Source organism: Glycine max, chromosome 19 (genome assembly GCF_000004515.6).
Source record: "Glycine max cultivar Williams 82 chromosome 19, Glycine_max_v4.0, whole genome shotgun sequence".
NCBI classification, from domain to species: Eukaryota; Viridiplantae; Streptophyta; class Magnoliopsida; order Fabales; family Fabaceae; genus Glycine; species Glycine max.
Window position 1 is genome coordinate 38,681,059 of NC_038255.2, and position 21,577 is coordinate 38,702,635.

General features: G+C 32.3%; 1 non-coding gene and 1 pseudogene across 1 annotated transcript; one reads left to right on the forward strand and one right to left on the reverse strand.

Moving 5' to 3' along the window:
• Positions 1-4,567: 4,567 nt before the first annotated feature.
• Positions 4,568-10,106, reverse strand: LOC100807001 (E3 ubiquitin-protein ligase RGLG1-like; annotated as a pseudogene).
• A 3,895-nt stretch (positions 10,107-14,001) lies between these two features.
• MIR4995 (microRNA MIR4995) lies at positions 14,002-14,091 on the forward strand. The gene has a single exon (NR_048807.1). It is a non-coding gene; the product is annotated as a microRNA MIR4995 (primary transcript).
• Positions 14,092-21,577: the final 7,486 nt, after the last annotated feature.

Below are 21,577 nucleotides of genomic sequence, written 5' to 3' on the forward strand. Positions count from 1 at the left end.
TCTTTATGGCCAATATTTAGAATTTTTTTAATATGAAAAATAGTGAACATAACATTTATGAGCTACAACTAGTAGCAAACGATCAATTTTTCTATTTGTAAATCGTAAAATTTTATTCAACTACTCTGATCACCTATTACAAATAACAACAACATTTCAAATTTCCACAATGGTAATAACTTTGTTTCTTTTGACAAGTACTACACAAGGCATCCCAGGTCTCTTAAATCTCCCACACAAGCATTCCTTTAAATATTTCCCCCCAAATCTCCCACTCAAACTCTTTCTTGCCTTTAACTTCCTCCCACACAAACCTTCCCCTGCCTCTTCCTTCCACACGATCGCCCACAGCATCTAGTCCTTTACCGCCCCCTTAATTTGCCACCCCACCCTCCTCCATTTTCAACCTTCTTTCTGCTTCATAGATTTGAGATTTGCTTCACCATGCAACTTGCCCTCTACACCCTTCTTTCTTGTCTCGACCCTTCTCTCTACTTGCAATCTTCTGTGATATGTTGAAAGGCTTCTATTATCGATGCCTCTTCGTTGGTTGGCTTCTTGCAACGATAGTACCTTTTTAGATTTTCTTCGTCCCAACAAGAGAAATGCCTTATTCATGGTAGTGTCTCACTTTTAGAGAGGAGAGAAAGCAACAGTAATGAAAACAAGGTCACAGTTATGGTGTTTGAAGATTGTTGACAATGTTCACCACGACTATCTTGAAGCCACCAGAAGCCCAAGGATTGACGTTTAGAGGGAACTATTTGGATTTTTTCATGTATTTTTTTAAAATTTTCATTTATTATTTTAATTATTTTATTGGATGAATTATTGTTGTTTTGAACTAGATTTGGTTTTCATTTGTTCTTCCTTTGCTTCTTCAGTTCGTTGCCTTCCTTCTTAAAGTCGATACACGATGGCCATTAGTTTTTTCTTTTTTGCAGGTAACAAGACTCTTTTGTAAGACCCATTCTTATACCGTGGAGATCCTAGCTACATCTCTAGTACAGGATCTTGGCAAGAATCGATCTTGAGTGCAAGATCCATCTCCAAGCTCTTCCACTAAAGATGCTCTTAGACTTTTATAATACAATCATTGTTTCAAGGTCAGGTAAACATTTATTACATTTGGCCACTCTTGAAAAATTAGTATTGACTTAAGTATTAGAGTTAGAGGTTTCAATTACATAGCCCTCTATAATGATCGTAAGGCTTTTTAACCTACCAAATTTGAGGGCCTAAAAGCCCTTGACCCATACTACCTCACTTAGTCAGGGCCATTGCCTAAAAACGGTAAGCCAACAAGTCATGACTATTTCAAAACTATTTTTTTTCAATTGTGTGCAAAATATTTTAAATTTAACCTTGTCTAGAATAACTTTAACTTGGCCATGACTAGAGTAAATTTGCCTATGCCATAGCCAGAGCATCTTCAGCTTAGCCTTGGCTAGGGTATCTTTAACTTGACCTTTACCAACATATTTGTACTCTTGCCTTAGCTAAAGTATCTTCACTTGGCCTTTACTAGGGCATCTTAGCTCAACCTCAACAAAGGAATCATCAACTTAGTCTTGGCCATGACATTTTTAGCTTAACTTTGACCATTTCATCTTTTAGTCGGGGAATCTTTGCCATGTCCTAAATCAGGAAACTTTTGTTTGACCTAAGCTAGAGCACCTTCGGCTTGACTTCGATTAGGGCATCTTTCGACTGACCTCGCTAGGGAATCTTAAACTTGGTATTAGCCATAGTATCTTTAACTTGACCTTGACTATAGTATCTTCAAATCAGTATTTGCCAATGTATCTTCAACATGATTTTAGTCAAAGTATTTTCAACTTTGTCTCAGTCATTGTATTTTGAACTTAATCTCATTCAGAGTATTTTCAACTCAATCTTGGTTAGAGTATTAAAAAAGTAGATCAAATTATTAGAATTTATGGCTTAGGCATTAACTTTAGCCTACAAGGTCTTATGAAATTTTCAAGCCTTATGGGCTTTTGGGCCTACACTAACTTCACTAAGTGAATAGTTTTGATGTTTGTGTCAATTTAGTGTGATTAATTGCAGTAATCACACTTAGATTTAAGAGAATATCTAGTACAAGTTTGGTACTTTTGGATAAAATAGTAGTGTTTTATTCAATATTGAATACGTGCTTTACACGAAGTAAGACTTAGACAAAACCTGAGTGTATACCAAAACAAAACATAATAGAAAAGAATAAAATACTATTCAATATAAGACATGCAAAAAATGACAATTTTATTCTTTCACATGCTTAAAAGAAATCTTTCACCAATTTAGTAACTATTTGGTGCCTTCTTGAATGCAACTACATTTAGCTAATTATTTTTGAAGAAGATCCTAACCCTTCTCCAAGAATATGATGACACACTCAAGATGACAAAATGTAATTTTTTTTTAAATTACACAATTGCATAATTAATTTGTAAGTGTTATAAAAAATCATTTTAACCCAACCCTTCTCCAAGAATATGATGACACACTCAACATGACAAAAAGGATGCCAAAGTGCATTTTTTTTAAATATTACACAATTGCATAATTAATTTTTAAGTGTTATTAAAAAATCATTTTAACCCAAGATATAAAATTGACAATAAGGCCTCTATGCATCATTTTGCCTCACTTTTTCCTCTCTTCCTCACAAATCCTCCTTTTTCTCTTTAACTTGATGGTTGAAAGTTCTAAGCTACAATTCATCCATTCCAAGAGATAAAGAGTTATAGGCTAGAGTTCCTTCATTATTTAGGGATTTGGACTTCTACTTGTTCCCATAATTTTCTCTCAAGGCCTAAGGCTGAAGGCAAGATTTTTGCTCTACTTTTGGGTGTTTTTGGTGTCATTTGAAGTCTTGGTGTTAGCAAAAGTGCCTCTTTGTAATACTTCATTTTTTTCTTCTCCAAACCAAACTAAAGGACGAGGAAGAGAAATCCATCATTGTAAATTGTATTTATCTTCTGCTCTTACTCTATTGGTATGAAGCATGGTTAGAATTTGTATTGGATAATGATATTGGATATGAGTGAACTCATGCATCAAAAAGGCGATGAGGAGAGGGATGTGAAAGCAAAGTCTGCTTGCACGATGGAGCTGGATTGTGATGTATCCATGGAAAATAAAAGGGACAAACAATGTGCATCAATAGCAGGGTGTAAGTCTAGGCCTATTAAGCCACTTTTGAGTGGGGAATTACTTTCTGCATTCCCTTTTTACTTCCTGTGACCCCCAAAAAAACCCATACATACCTAAATACCCCTAACTAGGCTAAATACCCAAGAAAATCCAAACCATCACTTCCACATAACCATCGTCACCATGCCCCCCTCCACTGACCCACTGAAATCGATCCGTCATTTTAGGAAAATGTCGTCACCATCGATGACTAGTGAAAAACCCTCAATAGAGTCATCCTTATCATCGTCATTCTCTGTAGTAGTATCACTCGATCCTTCGACACCAAGTTTTCCACCACCAACTACGTTATTGGCTTTATCATCAACAAGTGCCATGTCATCATTCTCACAAAGGTCTGCTTCATCGTTGATGATTTATCTATTTTGAATGAGTAGGTTTGGTGGTTGCAAAAGCCATGTTTTTGAACTGCAAAGAGGTTTTGGTGCATTAGACTTACAGAGATTTGGTGAGTTGATGATGCTAGACCTACTGGAACTCCCCTTCGAGGTGTGTGTTTCATGTTGTGCGCTTCTTCCAATAACACACACAAATGAATCAATGTGGTGTTTCGATTATGTTGATGTTGAGGGGAAGGGGGCGGGGGGCGCTGATGGGGTCCAACATTCTCCAACCTTATTCCAGAAAGGCCATTTTTGAAGAGTATCCTATTCTGCAATACGATTTTTATATTCTAAAATAAGTATTTTGGAATAGATTTTCAAATTATTTATCTTATTATGGAATAAGCATTTTGGAATATGAAAATTTTAGAATATGAAAATCATATTCCAAAATAACTATTTTAAAATAGGACACTCTTTTGAAATGATCATTCTAGAATATGGGTGCTTGGTGATGGATATTTTTATCCATTGAAGTCTTTTAGGAGGTATAAGGCAAAAATGTGGTACAGGAAATAAAAGTCTTTTGAGTGTAATAAATTTTGGACTAGGATAACCACCCAGGCTTGCATTTAGCTTGGACAATACTATCACCCATCATTGCTAGTACCATCCCTTCACTACTATCGTGATCATCACTGACATAGTCACTATCACCACTTTGTTGCTAAGACAACTATTATCATCATTATTATCATCGTTACCACTACTATCACCATTTATGATTATCTAGATTATATAAAATAAAAAATTAAATAACATAATAATGTTCTTGTGTATATTGATCAATTATCCTATTTTTTTTTAATATCACGTTTCTTATCTTTTTTCTTATATTCGATTTTATTATATCTTAACTACCAAATAAACTAGGTCAAGAGGTTATCTCTCTTGTAAGTACACCATAAGCTTTAGATCAAAACAAAATTTGATATGCCAAATTCCAATGTCAAACTTATAAGATACGAATAAAAGTTGTTTTTTCAACAATGATTCATTATGGGTTATTTGGCTTTGTAGGAATAAGTTGAGGTTTCGGAGTGCTAATATACATTTGCATCAAGCTATTTCTATTGTCCTATTTGCATTTCTTTTACCGGTTTTTGTTCCAAAGGTACCGCATCGAAATATAATTCATCAAATGAATATATGTAGAATAATTGATGGAGAATTCCCCGTTTCATATCTGGAAACATACATCTGATCAAGTGTTGCACCCAACCACACCTACTTCTAACCTTTGATGAATTTAACGAATCAAGAAAAAACCAAAGAATTGTGACTGGCACAACGCAAAAATAAGAAAAAAAATACCAATTCCCAAGCCACATACGATTATAAAGCTTAATTATTGTATTTATGGGGCTCCTGTACATGGGGCATGACTGAAGATCTTGTCCACATTCACAGCATGTCTTCAACATAAAATGAAACAAAATATGTTAAATAAAATTTACTTTATTTATTTATTTTTTGATAAGCAAACTTACTTTGTTTGATGTTTTCTGAACAAATATAGGAAGAAAATTAGTATTTACCTGATGCCCGCATCCGAAGGCCATATCTTTCGCATTGCTTAGACAAATGGGACAAAGCTGCATAAGGCCAATTTTAATTTGTCAATTGTTGTAGATTACAAATTTACAATAACCCTTGAAAACATAAATCCAACAATAAACATTTCATATTCTGACGTTACCTTATGACGCACGGAAGAGACACCAAAATTATGCAACAAATGACACTCTAGATTAACACATTCTGTTTTATCACTCACATCAACAAGCATGCTTGCTTCATTTGATAGTAGATTTTTCAGGCAACTGGTGCCATGAATATCTCTCTCCAGTAGACTAAACCAAAAGTCAAAAAGCTCCGCAAAATGATCCAATACATTTAAACAACTTTATATTTTTTTTCCATAAAGGAAGGAAGAAAAACAGTCATTTTAACTTAGGCCCTGTGCATACACTAGCTTTCAAAAGTGCATCGGACCAATGTTTGCAACCATGTGAGTTTACAATTAAAACGAATTCATTTGAAATAAAATTAACCACAAATCCTATCAAAAAATAGAATTTATAAATCATGAAATAGTACAGAAAAAGTTATTTACAAATGCCTTTACTGGTGGTGTTGGATTAACTTATCCTTTTTACCATTTTAATAGACAAAAAAGAGAACCAGAATGCAGCATACCAAATATTTTAAATTTTGCAGCTACTTTACAATACCTATTAATGATGGTACACCTGGTGCCTGCTACCATAATCAACATATGATATATATTTTTGGCTAAAAAATATGTTTGTAATTTCTAATAAATGTCTGAATTTTTTTTGCATCCGGTAAAAATGAAGAAAAAATTTATTACGAAAACACAAAATTCAGATATTTATTAGGAATTACAGACATTAACCTATATTTTTTTGGCAAGATCAACATATGATATATTTAAATGCTAACATACTGGTTAACCTAGCCTTGGATCTTGTCCTTTCTTTTATTATAAATAAATTAATAAAAGGAACATATAGTAAAAAAATGTAGAAATGATACATGAGTAATCTAATTTCTAAAATCTCAATAAATAAGAAACAAATATATATCCACACAATTTCTTGAAATTCGTAAGTAAATTCCTCAAGAATATTTTTCTCTCAAAAAGATATACTTATGAAAATAACATATCATTCTATTAGAAATGTTCGTACTTGATTGTCATAAGTTGAACTTGGGGCAGAAGGAGCTGTGGCAAATGGGTGGCTGTTGCCATGTTGAGGAGGGATACTTGGCTCAAACCTTGCAGCACGAGAACTATATGTGGGAGGTGGAAGAGCATGTCTTTGAGGAGCATTGGCTTGCCGACTACTGCTCAAGAGTAATATAAGCATAAATGATCAGAAAACCTTCCCCAGAAAAATGAACACAGAACTTAAAACAAGGTTAAATTAATCTGCAGGTCTATGAACTATTTGACAAATTTTTAATTAGGTTACTTAACTTTTTTTTGTTCAATTAGGTTCCTGAACTTGCATTTGCATTTTTTTTTTAATTAGATCCCTAATGAATACAAGTTCAGAGACTTAATTAAAAAATAAATACAAGTTCTTTGACCCAATTGAAACAAAAAAAAGTTCAGGGTCTCACAAAGTAATTGAATCTTAAAACAAATACAAACAGTAAAGAACCAAAATATTTACCCCAGTAGATTAAGCTCTATTGCTGCCATGTACTGAGAAGGAATTTCCATCAATGCAGCAAGTGCAAATGCTGCCTCTTTTCGTGAAGGAGGGATGCTTTTTGACATAATCTCTGTGAAATTCACAAACTACAGAAGAAGAAGGAGAAATCCACTGTGATTCACTGGATCAACTTCCACTGGTAAATATAATGAAAGTTTTATGTCATCAGTTACCTGAAAATTATCAAAGGCCCGAGCTGGGATATTGTCATCAAATTCCTTCATCATGTCCCACAGTCCATCTCCAACGCCAACCAATATGATTGAAAGAGGAAATTTACTGCGACAACTCAGGCATATAATTAAGGAACAAGAAGTTTCAAGGAAAGGAAACATTGTCAAGTAAAGACTACATCAGAATCACCTACCTAACAGCAACTATGGTATCCACAGTCTTCTGTTCTTGTGGACTTAGTCTCCCATGTTTAGTGTCAACATTTTTTGTTACCTGTGTAAAAAATTAGTGCATGAGTTTATTGTCTGTTCTTCATACCTGAACATAATAGCAACTGCAAGAAGACCAATTGTTTCGCATGGAAATTGTGACCATATATGAAATTACACATGAGAAGAGTTTTACTTGTTCCCAAACAAGTCATGTAACATATCTATATTCTCAGCCTATGTCAAAACCCATGAACGGAGCACAAATAAGTTACCCATGAATGTAAATAAGACATACACACGCCCCCCAAATTCCAAAATAATCCTATTCTTCAATGTATTGCACACAATTTTATTGAAAAGATCTCCAGTTAAAGATATATTTATCTGTATGCCTATCCTATGTTGGATAAAATGCTGGATATGAAAAACACACAAGTTGTCAAAGTAGCAAACCAAGGATATTAGAACCCTGAGCTCACCAAATAAAAGGTTCTGACATGGTTATAGACAAAAATATATTTATTTACATAACACTGGTAAGTGAAATGGATCCAACGAAAAAGCCTTTGGTTGAGCCATGCATATTCAACCAAACATAGAAAATTGCACAAAAACAACCCTATTGTGAGGCAAATTGATACCCTTTAGAGTTCAGTACTCCAGAAGCAGTGCTAGTTTTTTTCAAACCTTATGCAGTTTAATAACAAATCATGCATTAAGTGGAAAATGCAGCAACACAAATTAAGAAGATGGATTCTTGTCCAAAGTTTTATGCCTAAAGAAAGAAGAGAAAAAACTATGAACCAAAAGCACAAACTGAGTTTTGCACACCATGATATTTCCCGATCTAAATCCAGCAAATAAAAACAATAAAACTGATATTTGATAAGCCCGGTGGAAAATGGAAAATCAATCACATTGATAAAGTAGCCAATTCTTTACTCAAAGAGAGCCTCATATGAAAGCGATAGAAAAGAATACCTGGCCATCTGCGATTATCACCAACACATGGTACTGGCCTCCACTCTGCTCAACAATGCTCATGGCCATTTCAATTATTGGCGCAAATGAAGTAGGACCTGAAATTAAAATGTGTCATTAACTCAACATTGGAATATTATAACTGGAGTAAATAGAGTATCCCTAGTAGCAAGAAAAATAGTTAAATCATAACCTGCAAGTCGAAGATGAGGAACAATTTCCCTATACCGACTCAACACATCTTCAAATCCATCAGCAAAATCTTTCACTCGGATAGAAACTGAAGACATCTTGATCGTGTGTTGATGCTGCCATGATATCATAGAAATCCTTTTAGCCATATCTTAACTTCCAAAATAATGCATTCCTTAAGTTAAATTGTTTAAAGAGATACCATCTCCAAATCCAAAGCAGGGGATCAAGTTATCCTCATCGAATGCTGCCAAGCTTTTCCCAATAATTGATATTGCTTGCTCATAAGGGTTCAGACCTCTCCCAATGTGATGCAAGCTTCGCCTATTGAATGAATTCTTGCCTAAAATATGAACACCAAGTTCAACATATTAATTACGCTAGAGCACTCTTCATAAATTACAGTATTAGTAAAGATATATAAATAAAGCCTTACCTGTCCACTCATTACTCTTGGTAAAATCAACACCAACAATAAGATTAGAAGACTCAAGGCCTGCAAGTGCAAGAGCCTCACTAACCTGTAATCAACCAAAAGTTTAGAAATAAAACAATTCCAAAGTGTTGATTCTTTTCCAGTAACACAAAGATAGGCAAGAGCACCGTCAATGAGAAAGGAATTTGAAAATGCATTCTGATATCGTAATGGCTATATGCATATTGTATAGTTCTAAACTCATTGCAACTAACTAAAGACACGGAGGTCTAATCTTTGTCTTCATTGAATTCAATTTAGCATAGTTCAGCAAGCACTTATCAAAGCAAGATGAACACGCTGCCATCTACACTCTGAAACCTAGTTCATAATGCATCTATATCTGAGAAAGAAGTAATCACACATACACATCCTTCTACAAATTCAATATGACAAACATTGCACAATTGTAGTAACTTTTGCTTTTTATTTTGAAAATATAACCTTCCTAAACGTCAAGATAGACAAAAAGAAAAATCATCTTACGGTACATTTGAGTAAACAGCTTGACTAAGCATTTATTCAATAATTTTTTATCACACGAAATCCTATTCCATAAATTTGCCCAGAAAACTTAAATAAAAAGAGCTTAAGTTTCAACAAGAAACTTGCTAAAATAAGCTAAATAGAAGAGTTATAACAAATCGCCACGAGAGTGAAAGATGAAAAATAAAGAGAAGAGTCTTAGAAAACTACCTAGAATAAAGAACACACGATCGTGATGAGACTAACGTAGATTCCTCAAGTGCTTCATAGTCAACAGAATAACCAACAAAAGGAATTAAAACTGAACGGCGTTTACTGTTTCAGGCGCAGAAAGGTGGAAACGACTGTGGGAGTTCTAACCTTTTTGTTGGTGGACGACATCTAAGTATTTTTGTAAGCTCTCTTATAACCTTGAGGAATGTTCTCCTCTTTCCCTAGACCGAACTCACCAAAACTTTATGTATCTTAATCTTGAAGATACCTTATGATGATTGAGATGAAGAGTAAATAAAACGTGATATGATGTTGGAGTGTTCAGGGATGGTGCGTGGAGTAACACTGGCTGAGAATCTTGAATGGTGTATACGCAAAATGAGAGCAATAATTGAGATTTGAATATGGAATTTTTTTGAAAACTATGAAAAGGTGTGCAGAACAGAGAAGGGAAAAGGAGAGGATCTTTTTTGTTCTTCCTTTTTGAAGGCTTTTGTGGGAGTGTTGGAGAAGCAAGAGCATGGAAGTTTCGCGTTTTTTATTGGAACTCAAACTTAAAACGGTCATGTTCGGCGCTGACTGTTACTTGCGGTGGCTTGGCACCGAATTTACATGAAATTTTTTGTCTCTGTTATGTTTTTATTTACGTGTACACGTTAACACAACTTTTGATGAATTAAGAATACAATAGTAAGATTTAATTAATCATTAATGATTTGCTTATACAAGGAAAAGGCATGAGTATTTTGGAATTGGATTGCATCCCGTTTAAATAGAGAAATTATTCGATCCAATCATTTTAATTTCATTAATTTATCGTTTAGTTAAACTTTTGATCTGAATCCAATCCAATTTAAAAAGTTAGATTGAATTGATTTTTTATTTTAATTTTACTTTTAATTTTTTAGAAAATATTTAATAAATGTAAAATATATAATAAAAATAATAATAAAATAATTTAAAATTTCAAATATTTAATTTGTGTCATTATATAATTAATAATATAATATTTACACATCTTAATTCAAATAATTATAAATACTAAAAATATCTTTATTTAAATATATTTTCTGTAAATAGATATAAATTATATGATAATTTTTTAAAAAGTTAATTACATTGACCCCTTGAGGTTTAAGTAATTATACTTGGTATCTCTTTTTTCTTTTTTTTTACTCCTACATTAATTTTTTACCGTGCATTACACTTGGCCGGCCCCCCCTTAGACGTTAAAGAGTCAATAACATCAATGTTAATAGGTCATGTGATCTGTACATGCTCTTTAATGAATTTTTATTGGACAAAAATACTATCATCTTTTTCTTTTAAACTTTGCATCAAGTAACTTTAAGAAAAGAGGGACGCACGAACAGACACAGCAAGGGAACACACGAGTTCTTAAAGAAGATTTCATTTGTGAACAAAATCAGTTTCGTTTTAGTTTTTAATTCAAATTAATCACATAATGAAATGTTATAAGCATCATTATTTGCATATAATTGTGTTCTCTTTCTCCCCATTCTCTGTTTTTTGCATTTTGAATTATTGGTGGAGGTGGATGTTGGGTTTGGTGTTCAAATGCAATTATTAGTGTTTGTGTAGCCTTATGTCATTGTGTATGGTGTTGGATTTGCATTTGTTGTCCCAAATTTTGTATTGAAGAAATTCTATTTTTTTGTTGTTGTTTTTAGGATGTTTGTTGAAATATCTCAATCAATGGATGATTCTTTTTCAAGTGTAAGATGTTGAGGATGAATATGAAAGAATGAAGATGTCAAAACTTCTTGTGTAATTTGTGAATCGATGAATTATTTAATTGTTAATGAATCAATGAGACATTTTTTTTTTATATGAACAAAATTTGTCCTTAAATTGTAATACTTCATTTTTTGTAAAATAAATTAAAAAAAATATTTAAAAGTAAATAGAATTTTTAGAAAAATAATGAGGTTTTTATAATTAAATAAATAAGTAGAAATAATTTTATTAATTAAAATAATAGTTTTAAGGTAAATAAAATAAATATATGTCCTTAGAAAAAAATGTTTTATTTATTCATTTGATAGGAAGTAAAATAAAATTTCTTTTTATAAAATGATAAAATAAAGAAAAATAGAATAAATAATTGGCACATACCCTAGTTATAAATAGAAACATGTTAGGTCAGTTTTCATATTGATGATACATCTCTACGCTTTATCTTCCTCTCAGTTTTGTTTTTTCTTCTTTCTATCCCAAAATCCTCTCTTTTTCCCGCATACATCCAAATTTGTCTCAGTAAAACTATGATCCAGACTTGTTAACCGTTGGATCATTATAAAATTGGAACACCTGGTTCAAAACATATTTTCGAACATATCCACCATTGGGATTTTTTGAAATAGTGTCTATGGTGAGGAGAATGTCCCTCGCATGTAGCTCTTTGTTTTTCCCGCATACACCCAGGTTTGAAATGCATGTTCACCGTTGGAATTTACAAAATAATATTTGTGGTAAGATAAATTCTCCTTGCATGGGATAGTGGAATGGAGTTTCAATCCCTTCTCTCTAACGCCTGAAAATCCTACCAAAGCAACCAGAGGAAAAACTTGAGGAATCCTACTAGAGATGTTATTATCACTGTCAGACTACACACATGTGCCCGCTTAGAGGTAAAAGATAAGTTTATTGCAATTAGGGTTAGAATGAACATGTGTAGGGATCCTTAAATGATCAAATTGGGATTTTATTTTGGGATGTTTATTGTATTATAATTCTTCCTATATGATTATGTGAAATTGTTTGAAGGGTTTTACTTTCCATGTTGTGAGAAACATTTTCGTATAATTTGTTTGTATTTTGGATAATATTTACTAGATTAATGTGATAAATTGTTATATTGGAATCATGAAATTGTGATTGAAATTGTGTGTAATGGATAAATTGAGCATTTGTTGATTGGTGAGATATGCGTAAACATGTGATGGTGAATTATAATATTGTGATATGTTAAAATTATGGACATGGAATTTGGTTGCGAATAAGTGTGTGATTAATACTTGAGGTGATATTACTTGTGTTGTGAGTTATGAATTATACAATAACCCGACTAGTGTTTACCTTAAGAAAAAATGTTTTATATGCTAGGTGTTAAAAGGAAAGTGTAGGGTTCCAAGTTAGGGACCTGAGGTGTTAAATTGTAGCGCATTATGTTAAATGTGTTTGAAAACAAGTTTGAGGTAGTGGATATTGTATAATTCATGAGCAGTGTCTGTGTGCAAAAATTGTTTTAGGGGTTGGACCTGAATCAGGAAGGTAAGGTCCTAATGGATTCTTCTGAGTCTAGGCCTTGTAGGTAAATATACTCGGTTTTAGTGCTTCTTTAAGCATATGTTGATCCCATATGGTTGAAGCATTCTCACAAAACAGAGTGACCCTGACTGGTCATCTTATGATTTTACTTAGTGAGAGTGACCTGCATACTCATTGTGTGGCGTGTCTTGTTATGTACTCTTAAGCGCCCTAGTGTTATTTTTCACTGACATGATATCACATTGCATATAGGCTTGAGTCTTAGTATAATTGTTGCATAACACCTATGAATTGTTTATTATGAAATTGATGAGTGTTGTTACGTCTTGACTTGAGTGTGTTATTCATGTGTAACGTAATTGGTGATTGAAAAATGGATTTTAAATGATAAAGTGGTGAAGTAATGTTGATTGTATTAAGTTGAGTTATGTTATAAATAATTCTATAATTTATATTGATTATGTCTTTGTTTATCTTTATTTTATGTAGAAATGTGATAACTCACTCCTTGTATTGTTTGTTTTTAGATCTTGTGATGATCTCGAACCTTGTGTTCGTGGAGCAGATGACTAGGTGAATGACTTTAAAAAACCTTTTGCTAGAGGACGCTTTAGTTTGTGCGGACTTGGTTCACGGTGCAAAGGACAAACAGCTCAAGGTTAAGGGACCTGTCAAGATGCCCACTAAGGTTCTTCACATTACTACTAGTAAGTCCCTTTGTGGTGAAGGTATTTTCATTATTTCCTCACTTTTTATTATTATGGTTGTAGTTTGGTTCACTTGTCCCTTTTGTTCTTTGCTTCTTATATTGCTTTTTTGAATGATGTTTGTTTTGCAATTGGGTTTGCCTCAATGTTCTTCTATGTTGCTATGTTATGTGTTGTAGTTTTTAACATGCATGCCCTTTGTATAAGGAGTAGTTTTGCATTATATCTCTTAGTTTGCAAGGTCTGGAATACGCTAAATGGAAAATTTGGATGGATACTTTTGAAGGATAAAGGAAGATTAAGTTAGTTATATCATGTTTATAAATATGAATAAGGGAAGATTGGGAGGTTTCATTGGTAATCTATTTCTTTGGAGGTTCAGGACTCTAACTGTGTGTCTATTGAAGAGTTAAAGAATGAGACTAAAACTCATAGGCAGTGGCTTGGTTAAGGGAAGCCACTGGAGCCGTAGTAAAAGCAAGTCTTCACCGGGCAATTGTTTATGGACCCGAACCTATGTGATCTATCATTCTAAAAAAGTACCAATTGTGGGATAAAAAAGTGTTTTTGATTCAATTTTCATTCTTTTAGTGGCATTATGGGGAGTTTTTTCTATAATTTTCTTAATTCATGTTTATTGAATGATATTTGGTACATAAGTTTGAATGTTCTTCAACAAATTGTGATGTAAATAATTGTCCTATGCACGTGGTTTTCTAGATTGGCTCCTTTGTCATTTGTTATTATGTGATTAATTTTATGTTACTTGTGAGCATGGTCATTCTTACAGCCTCAAACATCGTAAGACTGTTGTTGTGGCTAAAAGCTTGAAAAATGTTGTGCTTTCTTGTCTTACCCGAGTGTCTTAATTGTGTATTTGTGTGTTGTTCATATGTTTTCTACTGAACACCAATAGTTGTGTTACTTGGCTTTTGTTTTGATTTTTGAAGTATTTTATTCAATGAATGATATTAAGCCTTTGTGTTCATGAAACTTCTTATTTTTTAGGTACCAACACATGGGACAAATTTGAACTTTGTGTGCACAAGATAGTGATTGACCTCTACAGTTATGTTTTACCATACCCCCCTACAACTCCTCTCCCTCCCCCCGCCCAAAAAAAAAAAGTGAATATGTATAGTGAAGGGATTTGTAGGAAGCAAAACCACTTTTTCAACTTATTGTGGTTGCAAATGTTTAATGCGTTTATAAAATATATACATATTCATTTATAGATTAGCATGTTTGTGTACTGAGTTTGTGTTTCCCAAGTTCCTAGTACAATGAATATCAATGTAATTTCATTATCTTGTGTAGTTGAACCACCATGTCTTAAGATTTATTTCTAAACATGACATGACTGATTATGGTTAGTTGGATGCTACCCTTTCTCCATTACATCACAAGGTTGACACCTTTCACAGTTTTAATCTAATTCAATTGCTCGAAGTTATGTTATCACTACCCTTAAAGAATGAATACAACTGATTAATTCTGTCATTCTTCTTTTGTTAATGGAACATACTAGTATCATTATTGTGTAGCATTGCAGCCACTTAATGATAGAGAAATTATCGTGTTTTAAAGGCGTCAATTAGATCATTTATAGATTTAACATTTTATTTAATGAGTTTGTGCATAATTTACAATATTTAATAAATTTTAATAAATAATAATAAGTTAGATAATGTGTTGATAACACTTTATTATACTTAAATGGTATTGAAATTTGGCCATCTATCTTCTTTCTCTTCTCAACACCATCATTTCATTGACCATAAGTTACTACCGAGTATGCAAAATTTGCATAAGTTTAGTTGTCTAAACATTTATACATCTAAGTGTTAATATCATACAACTAAGTTTTCTAGTAGGATATTATCCCTTTCATTTCAAATGTTCTTTTAATAATAAGTTATGTCAATGTTCAATAAGAACAACAATATCTCTAGTGTTATAAATTTTAGTATCTTCTGTAAAAAAAAAAAAGCTTTAATTAGTCTTCTCATTTATGTGCTCGGCTTCTCCACCCATCAAAATGAATTTCATTGTCAAATTATTACTTTTTTATCTCATATATTATTTACTATATATCTCTTAAAGTCATGTATATTTTTGAAGAAAATATCAATTAATCAGATGCATTGATTCTACAAGGGTAGTGATGACATAACTCCAAACAATTGAATTAGATTGAAACTGTGAAAGGTATCAACCTTGTAATGTAATGGAGAAAGTGTTACAATATACAAGATTATATGATTGGTAAGAAAATACTGAATTGATCAAATAGATATTTATAGAGAGGAGCTAATATTAAAAAAAGAAATAATCATTATATGCAACAGTAAATTAATGACAATATTACAACATTTAGCGCATCAAACATGTCAAGTGAACAAGGTTGATATAGTAAATCATAATCTTATCACTTGTTCCACTTACTACATAATAGAAGGATTGCATATTAGATGAGTTACCATAGGTCTGAAATGTTACTTGTGGATCTGCTCCTAGGGCTCCTCCAAGCTGGGCTTTGTGGGCTTCATTGCAACATATGTCACCATTGTTCATGCCAATGCACAAAAACAGAAGAAGAAGCAGCTGGTGCGTATGGAAAAAAAGAGAGAGCTTTGACATACAATGGAATAGAAAATCTAAATAGAAGACCCTTCTTTCGTCCTCGGTTTTAATCGTGCTAAATTGGAGAACCTTCCACTTCAATCGTTTAGTCGAGACCTCTATTAGTACAACATTACACCAAAAGGGGAGGGGAACCCTATTCCTAAGAGGAGACCTCTGTTGTTCTGTTACATATTAAACTAGTTGTCATCAACAAATCTAATCTATTTAATTTTTTATTGTTAAATCGGACGGACTCAAATGATTATCACTTTATTTTTTTTTTGGTTTGGTAAACTTTCTTTGGGTGAGAAAATCTAATCTTCATCCTTTTATTATACATTGGGAATCAGATTTAGCCTTTGATATTCACTTCCCTCTCTTCAAATGCGTGTAACGTTCATCATATAGCATCGGGAATCAGTTTGATGCTCATTATATTTTTCCTTTTCTCTCCAATAAAAAATGGTTGCAACTCTCCTTGCCTTTTGGAGCTCACATTTACTTCACTTTCCCTTTTCTTTTTCTCGCCAAATCCATATTCACTTTTTTCTATTCCTACATCTTCACGAGTGAATTTGGCAAGAAGAAAATGGAAGCAACTTTTTCAGAACTGGTATCTGGGTCCAACCCAATAATAACACATCTGGCGTAACACCATGGGGATGAAGGAGATTCTAATGCCACTCATCTCCGTTGAAAAGCAACACTGGAGCGAATAGCAGAGGCCATCAGAAGGAACTCACTACCAATCATGGAACAAGGTTGGTTCTTGGATTCTCAGCGAAGAAATTGTGGAAGGTTAATTGGTTGGTATAGGACCTCAGGTACCTCTTTAATCGCGACCCTTCAACTCCTAAATTTCCAGCCTCTTCATCGTCTAACGGTTCAGATTCTTCTACTTTTCTTTTAAAACGTTAATTGTTCTATTTTGAAATATTCTTGACGATCATTCTCTAATCTCCCTCATTGTTTCAATGTCCATTATTTAGAGACAGAGAGAGAGAGGGAGGGAGCTGCTGTAAGTATATTTCAAGGTTACTTTTAAAAATTTCTAAATTGTTATTCTAAATGTTTAACTGTTTATACTTATATATAGCTATCAGTGACGAAATTCCATATCAACAAGTCTCCAGTGTTGGAAAAATCTATTAATTGATGGCATAATTAGATACCTTATTCTGCCTATTAAAATTTGCAGGTTTTGGTTCATTCTCTGCTTATTGAGGTTGGGTAGAACTTGGTTGATTGGTCAATGTCGAAATGTGAATTTTGATAGCGTAAGTCCATCCTTCAATTTCAATTTCTCTTTTAGAATCTCCATCTATGATACATTGATACCTAGAATCAGTTGTTATGCAGTGAATTGGATAATTTTGGGAAAACCACAATCAATTTTAAAGATAATCAACGATCCCAGGTGAGCCGCTATATCTTTGGACTCTTATTGACAGAATTTCTTAATTCTATTATAAAAGTTTATTTAATGTTCGTGTATTTCTTTTCTTTTGTTTGGTTCCTAACTCCTTATAATTTTGGTCACTAGGGATATATTTCAAACAAGTATGACCACTGTGCAGGCATTTTTATGCTTCATACAATATAATGCACACTAAACGTCTCTATTGTCTGTTAATATTTGATTTCTATCTTCTAACTGAACTTTTTTAAAGCAAATTCTGGTTATTATTAGATCAAAGCAGCAGAGTCAGTTACATCTTTAGCTATAAGGCTATAAGAAGGTTCAATTTGTATGAGACTTCTTCTAACCAGTATCTATTATATATACAAATTTAAAGACAAGGAGGCCAAGACATGAGCAGCACTGTTACCCTCACTTTTTGTGAAAAGAAGATCACACGACACTGCACATTTGTAGTCAGCATTATGTAATCTTTCAACCATTTTAACTGAACTTCTCTTGTGTAGGCAACAAAAGCGAATTATGAAACTTATTATGATAGCACAAATGATATGTTGCTTTTGGTACTATAAGTTTAGCTTCTGTCAACGTATAACTTAAGGAGAATTTATATCACCTTATATTTTTCTCTCTTAAATAATATATATTATTTTACTGTAGAAAATAGATATTGTATTTAGAAAATTACTATTGACATAGCGTTAATTTTAATTTTCTTTTTGATATATTGCTTTTGGTTATAGCAGTTTCTGTTAACGTATAACACCATGTATATCTAAAGACATTTTATTATTGGACACAACTTATATAAAACTATAAAAAGTAAAATAATTTATAAAATTAGATGGCTCCCTATTAAAATTTAAATAATCATTTATGGGATATAACTTCTTAAATCATTTGGGTTTGCATAAAAAAAAAAAATTTAAAAATACTTATGTGTTACTCTCTTCAAAGATTTTATCCAAAGAAACTTATTTATTTGTACTTAATTAAAGATTCTCTTCAAAAAAGATTTAGTGACGTATCTTCTTGCAAAATGAATGTCTAAAATTAGTTTCTTGGCCATAATTTTATCCAAAGAAATTTATTTACTTATACTTAATTAAAGATTTTATTCAAAAAAGATTTAGTAACGTATCTTCTTGCAAAATGAATGTCTAAAATTAGTTTGTTGACCACAATAAATTATTTTTATTAACTATCTTTTTACCTTACCCGGTAAATTTACATGTTTTGTACATTGATATCAAAATATAAATTTATTAATATAGATTTCATATATAAAATAAAATATATTGGGTAAAAATAATTTAAAGGAGTTTCTTTAAAATTTGGAGTTAATTTATATTGTATGATTTTGTAGAATGTAACAAAGCAAATGTTCCTCCAATTTGAAGTATATGTTATACTTGTGTATCCCCAAGTCCATTAGTATTGAAAACCATTTGTAGGGCATTTTTTTAGATTTTTTACATAAAAAAATACAAAAAAAATAAATTTTTATCCAAATAATATAATCCAAAAAATATTTATCCCAATGATTCAAAACATAAAAAATCAGTTCCCCTCAAATGATTTCTCACTTGTTTTTATTTTATTTTATAGTACTTAAGAAATTAGTTCCTTTTTATATAGACGTGGGGAACCGATGCAATTTTAGCTCCTAAGGGTATTGAATAGAAGACTATAAGAGGATTGAGCTAGAACGGTTAAAGAAGGTCATAGGGTTCTCATGAACCTCAGGGTATATTTCTGAGCTCATGGGGTCAGGTTGGGTTCACTCTTCTTTGTAAATATTAGAATTGATTTTTTTGTTTGCCTTTGTATTTTGGCCATTCTGGTAGTATAGGGTTTTAGCTTTGTAATTCAGGGCATTATGAGTAGTCTTTATAGTAAGAATTTTTATATTTTCATGTATTTTGGCATGGGGTGAGTTGAACTATTAGAAGGATGAGTGTAGTTAAGTTCGAGCTTCTCAAGAAAGCTTTTTGAGGAAGCTTTCATTTAGCTAGTGACTTAGGTTATAAATAGAAGCATGTGTAACATTTGTCATAATTTTGATGAATGAGAAACTTGTGATACACTTCAAAGTTCAACTTCTCTTCCTAATCTCCTTCAATTCCCACGCCCCCCTTCTCTCTCTCATTCTCTTGCTCTATTGAAGCTTCCTCTTTAAGCTTCTTATCCAAAACACTCCCTTGATGGTAAAACTTTTCCTTTCATGGCTTATTCTCTAGTGAATTACATTTCCTTTCACCTATTCTCCTTTATCTTCCGTTACAACTCCATGGACGAAAATCACATTGAAAGACCTTATTGAAGTTCAAAGATTCAACCTTCATAGAAACTTCTGAAGTAAGCTTCCATCAAGTGGTTTCTAATGAACTTCAAGTAGGTGCTCTTTAAACCTCCATTAATTTTATATGAAGGCTCAAAGCATAAGAACTTCAAGTAGGTGCTCCTTAAACCTCCATTAATTTTCAGCTTTACCCTCTCTTCCATTGTTGTTTCTTCATTTTTCTCCATGTTCTCCTCGTATGTTTTGTGCTAAATGTTGTTAACATGATTCTTTAGAAATTCCACCAATTAAACTTGCTATAGAAGCTAGATTTGATTTTCTATGGTTCATATTTCTTATTCTTGTTCTTGAACCATGAATTATGTTGAGTTTAGGTTCCTTTGAGTTTTGTCTTGCTATTTTTTGTGACTAAAACCTAAACCATAAAATTCTTACAAAAACATTACAGTAGAAGAAAACCTCAAAAATCTAAAGTGACTTGTTCACCTATTATAGTTTTGTCATAGAAGTCATGTTTAGTCATCAAACTTGTCACATAAGATTTCTTATGTTGTGTTGAATTTTATTTTTCTTGTTTATTTGTCTAACTCATTTGTTTATGAGTGTATGAAATTCTTTTAGCCTATTAGTTAATTTGAGTCAAATATTTCATGCTAATTAGTCCTTAACATGTTTGTGCAAAAATCTTGGAGAGTCTTTGATTGTGAACTTTTTCTTGTGTTTGTTGTGAATTTGAGTTTTGGTGATTGAATTGCTGACTGAAATTTTGATCCTAAGTGAATATTGAATTCCTAAAACTGTGGTAAATAAGCCTAGTGAGTTAAACACACATAGGAAGGTTGAAAGTAAGCTTAAGGAAATCAATATACCATGCTTAAAAAATTCAAAGTTTGAAATCATTGGTACTGACAGCTTGAATATACGAACTTGTAAAAATTACTGGAAATTAGTCACTGCAAATTTTGAGCTAACATTTTTACTAAATTTTCTAAACATCTAGACAAAAATTAGAAAAAAAGAACCAAGTGATTTGGATAAAAGAAAAAATAAGAAAAATTACACAAGTTGATAAGAAAATCAGTGTCCAGGAAAAAAAGAAATGAAAAGGAAGTGTGCTTGTTGTGTTGGCTCAAAATTTGTTCTATAATTGGGGCCTATTTTATACTAATCTTAATTCTAAAATTTCAATTGAAAAGTATTGTGAAAACAAGTGTCAAAACTAGAGGTTTCTTAAGTTTTTTTTTTTTTAGTTTTTTTACTCTACTCTACAACCATTCTAGGTTTTTCTTTGAGTCTTAGCTTGCTTTTATGTGTTTTTCATTGCTTTAATTGTTGAATAATCCTTGAAAATTTGTCTTGTTAAAAATCTATTGGTTTAACTTTCATTTCATTTTTTTGGTCTTTGATTATTGCTTGTCTATTTGCTTCCTTATTTGTGAGTTGCCATATAGGAAACTAGAAAGGTGGATTGATGTCATCCCTTGGAGAATTTGAGTTAAAAAGCAAGGGGTCAACCACCTTAAGAGCTATTGGACTAAAAAACACTTCAAATTGAGTGAAACACCAAAGAAAGAACAACCATTAAAATTGAGGACTTTTTTATAACTTTGTAATTGACAATTTACTTACCTTCATTCCTTTCAAATTTTATA